The following is a 6000-nucleotide window of genomic DNA, read 5'->3' on the forward strand; positions in this document are numbered from 1 at the left end:
GACCAGCAGACCCTATATCCCCAGGGGCAAAGGAACCAAAACCCCAGTCCCATTCTCATGAGAAACTGGCCACCAGGCAAATGTAATCTCCCATCCACTGAAAAGAATTGAGTCTTATCCTACCAATGAATCATAGAATCATAGAAGATTAGGGTTGGAAGAGATCTCAGGAGGTCATCTAGTCCAACCGCCTGCTCAGAGCAGGACCAACCCCAACTAAATCATCCTAGCCAGGACTTTGTCAAGCCGGGCCTTAAAAACCTCTAAGGATGGAGATTCCACCACTTCCCGAAGTAACCCATTCCAGTGCTTCACCACTCTCCTAATGAAATAGTTTTTCCTAATATCCAACCTAGACCTCCCCCACTGCAACTTGACACCACTGCTCTTTGTTCGGTCATCTGCCACCACTGAGAACAGCCGAGCTCCATCTTTGGAATCCCCCTTCACATAGTTGAAAGCAGCTATCAAATCCCCCCCTTACTCTTCTCTTCTGCAGACTAAATAAGCCCAGTTCCCTCAGCGTCTCCTCATAAGTCATGTGCCCAAGCCCCCTAATAATTTTCGTTGTCCTCTGCCATGAAAATAAGCTGCCAGGCAGGTCATGGGAATGATGCTACCGGATAACTAGTCGGCATCGTTTATGGTTGGAACTATGACAGTATCTGATCGTCTTCGAACCTCTGACTTTCGTTCTTGATTAATGAAAACATTCTTGGCAAATGCTTTTAAGTAGGTCTGCAATGCCTCCTCTCCTCCCTGCCACCACGTCCCTCCTCCCTCTGCCCCCCCTTTCCTTCCCTCCATACTCCTCTCCCCCCAGGCTCCCGCCGCTCAAGCTCTTTGTCCCCCCCGGCTCCAGCTGAGTGCTCCCCCTGCCCATCGCAGAATTTGAACAAGTTAAAAAACCTATTTGTCCCCAGCCCATTGCTTACCTGTGGGAACACTCTGAAGGGCTCTGGCCCAGGTGGAGGGGGATCCATTCCTCCTGGCCATTTATTGCTCAGCCTCAGCTGCCCAGTCCCACTTAGCTGGCACTGGCCCTGAGGACAGGACAGCATAGGGTGCCTACTGCCACAAGTGATCCAGCCCTCCCTGCAGCACACTGACTGACTACACACATAGTATAAGGCTGGCTGGCCTACCTGTGTCTTTGTTTAGCCCTCCCATCTCCCACTTTGAAAAGTGATGATGGGGGCGGGCCCAGTGGGGCCCTGTTTCCCTCCTTCTGGCAAGTTGCTACAGCATCACACAGTGGGAGGAGGAGTTGTCCGATAAATTGAAATTCTCCTATGATCCAGGAGTGCCTACTGCATGAATGAAGCATAAAGGTTTTGGAATTGTAAAAACTACTTGGCAAAATTGCACTTCTAAGCACTTTCTATCTGATGACCTCAAAGTACCTAACCAAAAACAATGAATTTACACAACTCCTGTGAGGCAGGCAAGTATTATTATTATCCATGTTTTTCGGCTGGAGAAACTGAGGCACGGGCTAATTAAGTCCCCTATCCGCTGTCTTTTTAAATCAATGGAAAGACTCCCCTGGAGATCAAGCCTTAAATGGTCCAATGTCACACTGGAAATCTGTGATGGGGGGCCATTAATAAAACCCCGGATCCTCACTTTTCTAGCAGTGGGGAGCACAGAGCACTGGCTGCATTGAGGTGGGAGATCTCCCTGAAGCCTCCACCTCCTCCAGTACAGGGACTCGGCAGTGAGACTGCACCTGACCCTGACACAGCGCAAGGCCTGGGCCTGCCACAGAAACACCCTGGGGCCCTGCCCCTCTGTGCCAGCCACAGTAGGTGTGGCTGAGCAGGCTCAGCCCAGCAGGATCCAAGTGTGGAGGGGCTTAGTGTGGGGGGATCCAGGTGTGGGATGAGAGGTTTCTGTGTGGGGCAATCTGGATGTGGGCAGCTCAGTGGGAGATCTGGATGCACAGCCGCATGTTGGGGGGTTCTGGGTGCACGGGCAATGGGACTCTGCAGGGGATCCAGGTGGTGGTGGTTGGGCTCAGCAGGGGGGTTTGGGTGTGGGGAGATGGGGCTTGGCGGGGGGGGGGTATCTAGATGCTGGGGGAGTGGGGCTTGATGGGGTGGGGGTCCAGGTGCAGCTTGTTGGAGCTCAGTGGGGTGAGGGTGTGAGTGGGGGGTAGGGCTTGTCAGGGTGAGGGTTCGATGGGCCTGCTTAACAGAGAAGTCCCAGCTGCTGCCGAGCGGACACTGCAAGCTGGGCTCCCGCTTCTCCCCACAATTCCCCTACCCCTTTTCTTCTCCATCCCCCTCCCCTCACTCCCACATCCCCCAGCCCTTGCCCTATTCCACCTCCCTCCCTTCCCCCACTGCCTCTTCCCCCCACCCCCATCCCCCCTTCCCTTATTTCCCCACCCTCTTACCCAGCCCCACCGTGGGCACTCGCTGTTCTACAGGAAATAGGAAGGCTCCCAGCACACAGAACGGGAGCCCCACTGGTACTAGGACCCAGGAGGCTGCGTTCAGCTGCAGAGTCAGTGGAGCCCGAGAGGCAGCCTCCAAGCGGGGCAGCTCAAAGCGTTTGCAGAAATGAGGGAGGAGAATGGCGCGCACCCTCGTGTGCCCTGCCTCGCCTAGCGTCTGTCTGGAGGGGGGCAATCCTTCCCCCCCCCCCCAAAAAAAACTGCACACATGGTCGTCGCCGCCCCCCCGCGGCTTCCCTGCGTGGCTGGGAGAGCCTAGCTGACTGAACTGTGAGCTTGTCTATGTTCCATGCAGGTGCAGGGGTGGCTGAGGAGGCGATCTGCTACTCAGCCTTCTCAGCCGCCCCAGAACCTGCATGAACCATAACACAGAAAAACATCTGGAAGGTGGAGGCGGGGGGGACATCTGGGGCCACCACGTCCCAGTGTTCGGCGGCGGGGCTGCGGCACCTGCGTGGGAAGGCGCCGCATGTGTCTGGGTGATGTTTAAGATGTGTCTGTATACTGGACAGTATGCTGTATGCTCTGAATCAAAGCAGGGTTGACAAGCAGGTTTTTTTGACCACACAAAGGCTGTATATTCACCTGTCTGCCTTGATTCACATGGAAAATAAGCATTCTAAGCAAACACAGTGGAAGCCTGTCCTGAGGATGTGAAGGCAACATGGAGCCAGCACACCAGGGAATAAATCGAGGGGAGGGGGTCACTCTGACCGTGGGACAAAACAATGGACTTTGGGGTTATAGGAAGAAGGCAAAAGGACACTTTTTTATTCTTCTCTTCTACTTAGCGTATACGCAACGTGCCTCAGGTGGCACGTGGCCAGGATCCATAGCTGAATTTGGTCAAGTGGTTGAATTATTAGCTTCCCCAGCCGCGGCTGGGTACTGATGGGGCCGGAGAGTGTGACTTGATGAATGCTGATCCTCCACTGAGAAAGCAAAAAGGACAGTACCTTTTGCATTCAGGAAAGGGGGATTCCAGCCATGTTCGTTGGAGGTGCTGGGAGATTGTTTTAGGTGTGATAAACTACTTCAGACAAGTTTCAGAGTAGCAGCCGTGTTAGTCTGCATGCGCAAAAAGAAAAGGAGTAAAAATAAATAAATAAATTTGTTAGTCTCTAAGGTGCCAAAAGTACTCCTTTTCTTTTTACTTCAGACAAGGCTTTTAGCCTGTTAAAGTTCTGTTTAGACTCTAGGAAACATGTTCAATTTTTTTTATATATATAACCATTTCCTTTTCCATCATTATATTTATTATCTGTCTCTTAAATCATAGCTTTTGATAATAATAAACTTATGATTGTTTTCACTCTATATCTCAGGGCTGTGATGTTATATTGGAGCTGATTCTCAGTTGAGCCAAACAAGCTGGTGTGTGCACTGTTCTTTTGGGAACAGCTTACTAGGTATCAGAGTGCTGAAGGAATTGGTGGCTGTGATTGCAGAGCCACTGGCCATTATCTTTGAAAACTCGTGGCGAACCGGGGAAGTCCCGGATGACTGGAAAAAGGCTAATGTAGTGCCAATCTTTAAAAAAGGGAAGAAGGAAGATCCTGGGAACTACAGGCCAGTCAGCCTCACCTCAGTCCCTGGAAAAATCATGGAGCAGGTCCTCAAAGAATCAATCCTGAAGCACTTGCATGAGAGGAAAGTGATCAGGAACAGCCAGCATGGATTCACCAAGGGAAGGTCATGCCTGACTAATCTAATCGCCTTTTATGATGAGATTACTGGTTCTGTGGATGAAGGGAAAGCAGTGGATGTATTGTTTCTTGACTTTAGCAAAGCTTTTGACACGGTCTCCCATAGTATTCTTGTCAGCAAGTTAAGGAAGTATGGGCTGGATGAATGCACTATAAGGTGGGTAGAAAGCTGGCTAAATTGTCGGGCTCAACGGGTAGTGATCAATGGCTCCATGTCTAGTTGGCAGCCGGTATCAAGTGGAGTGCCCCAAGGGTCGGTCCTGGGGCCGGTTTTATTCAATATCTTCATAAATGATCTGGAGGATGGTGTGGATTGCACTCTCAGCAAATTTGCGGATGATACTAAACTGGGAGGAGTGGTAGATACGCTGGAGGGGAGGGATAGGATACAGAAGGACCTAGACCAATTGGAAGATTGGGCCAAAAGGAATCTGATGAGGTTCAATAAGGATAAGTGCAGGGTCCTGCACTTAGGACGGAAGAACCCAATGCACAGCTACAGACTAGGGACTGAATGGCTAGGCAGCAGTTCTGCAGAAAAGGACCTAGGGGTGACAGTGGACGAGAAGCTGGATATGAGTCAGCAGTGTGCCCTTGTTGCCAAGAAGGCCAATGGCATTTTGGGATGTATAAGTAGGGGCATAGCGAGCAGATCGAGGGACGTGATCGTTCCCCTCTATTCGACATTGGTGAGGCCTCATCTGGAGTACTGTGTCCAGTTTTGGGCCCCACACTTCAAGAAGGATGTGGATAAATTGGAGAGAGTCCAGCGAAGGGCAACAAAAATGATTAGGGGACTGGAACACATGAGTTATGAGGAGAGGCTGAGGGAGCTGGGATTGTTTAGCCTGCAGAAGAGAAGAATGAGGGGGGATTTGATAGCTGCTTTCAACTACCTGAAAGGGGGTTCCAAAGAGGATGGCTCTAGACTGTTCTCAATGGTAGCAGATGACAGAACGAGGAGTAATGGTCTCAAGTTGCAGTGGGGGAGGTTTAGATTGGATATTAGGAAAAACTTTTTCACTAAGAGGGTGGTGAAACACTGGAATGCGTTACCTAGGGAGGTGGTAGAATCTCCTTCCTTAGAGGTTTTTAAGGTCAGGCTTGACAAAGCCCTGGCTGGGATGATTTAACTGGGAATTGGTCCTGCTTTGAGCAGGGGGTTGGACTAGATGACCTTCTGGGGTCCCTTCCAACCCTGATATTCTATGATTCTATGATTCTATGATTCTGTGAATGTCAAGTTCAGCCTTTCTCAGACTGGGGATCCTGATCCAAAAGGGGGTCACAAGGCTATTGTAGGAGATAAAAAATATTGTGATAACCTTTAGATCCTTTGCATTTCATTGCAGTGCTTTAACAGTTAACCCTTAACATGGGGATACCATATGTACATGACCTTGTTTTTGGTCCAAAGGGTGGCATGGTATAGTATTGCCACCCTTACTTCTGAACTGCTGCTGGTGGCCAGAGTCTGGTGGCTGCTGTACCTCCCCCCCCCCCCCTTTTTCCTTCCCCTCGCAGTGTCCTCTATTTGGTAACTTAAAATATGGTAACCCTATCTACAGTAATTTGCTACAGTAATTTGCTATCCCTTTTTTGGGGTTGGGGGATCAAGCTTGAAATATTTCAAAGGGGCTGGACACTGCAGGGCTGTTAACCTACAAGGCAAAGTGGGGCCGGCAGAAACCTGAGGAAACTGTCTGGGTAGGTAATAGGTTGGTATTGTCAGGGAACTGACACACATAGTTAAGCACAAGCAAATTTTCCTCTTGAGGGAGGCAGGGGAGAACAAGATGACTCACAGTCCTGGGCACCCAGAGAAAGCATCACAGC

Source organism: Lepidochelys kempii, chromosome 3, assembly GCF_965140285.1.
Source record: "Lepidochelys kempii isolate rLepKem1 chromosome 3, rLepKem1.hap1, whole genome shotgun sequence".
Taxonomy (NCBI): Eukaryota; Metazoa; Chordata; order Testudines; family Cheloniidae; genus Lepidochelys; species Lepidochelys kempii.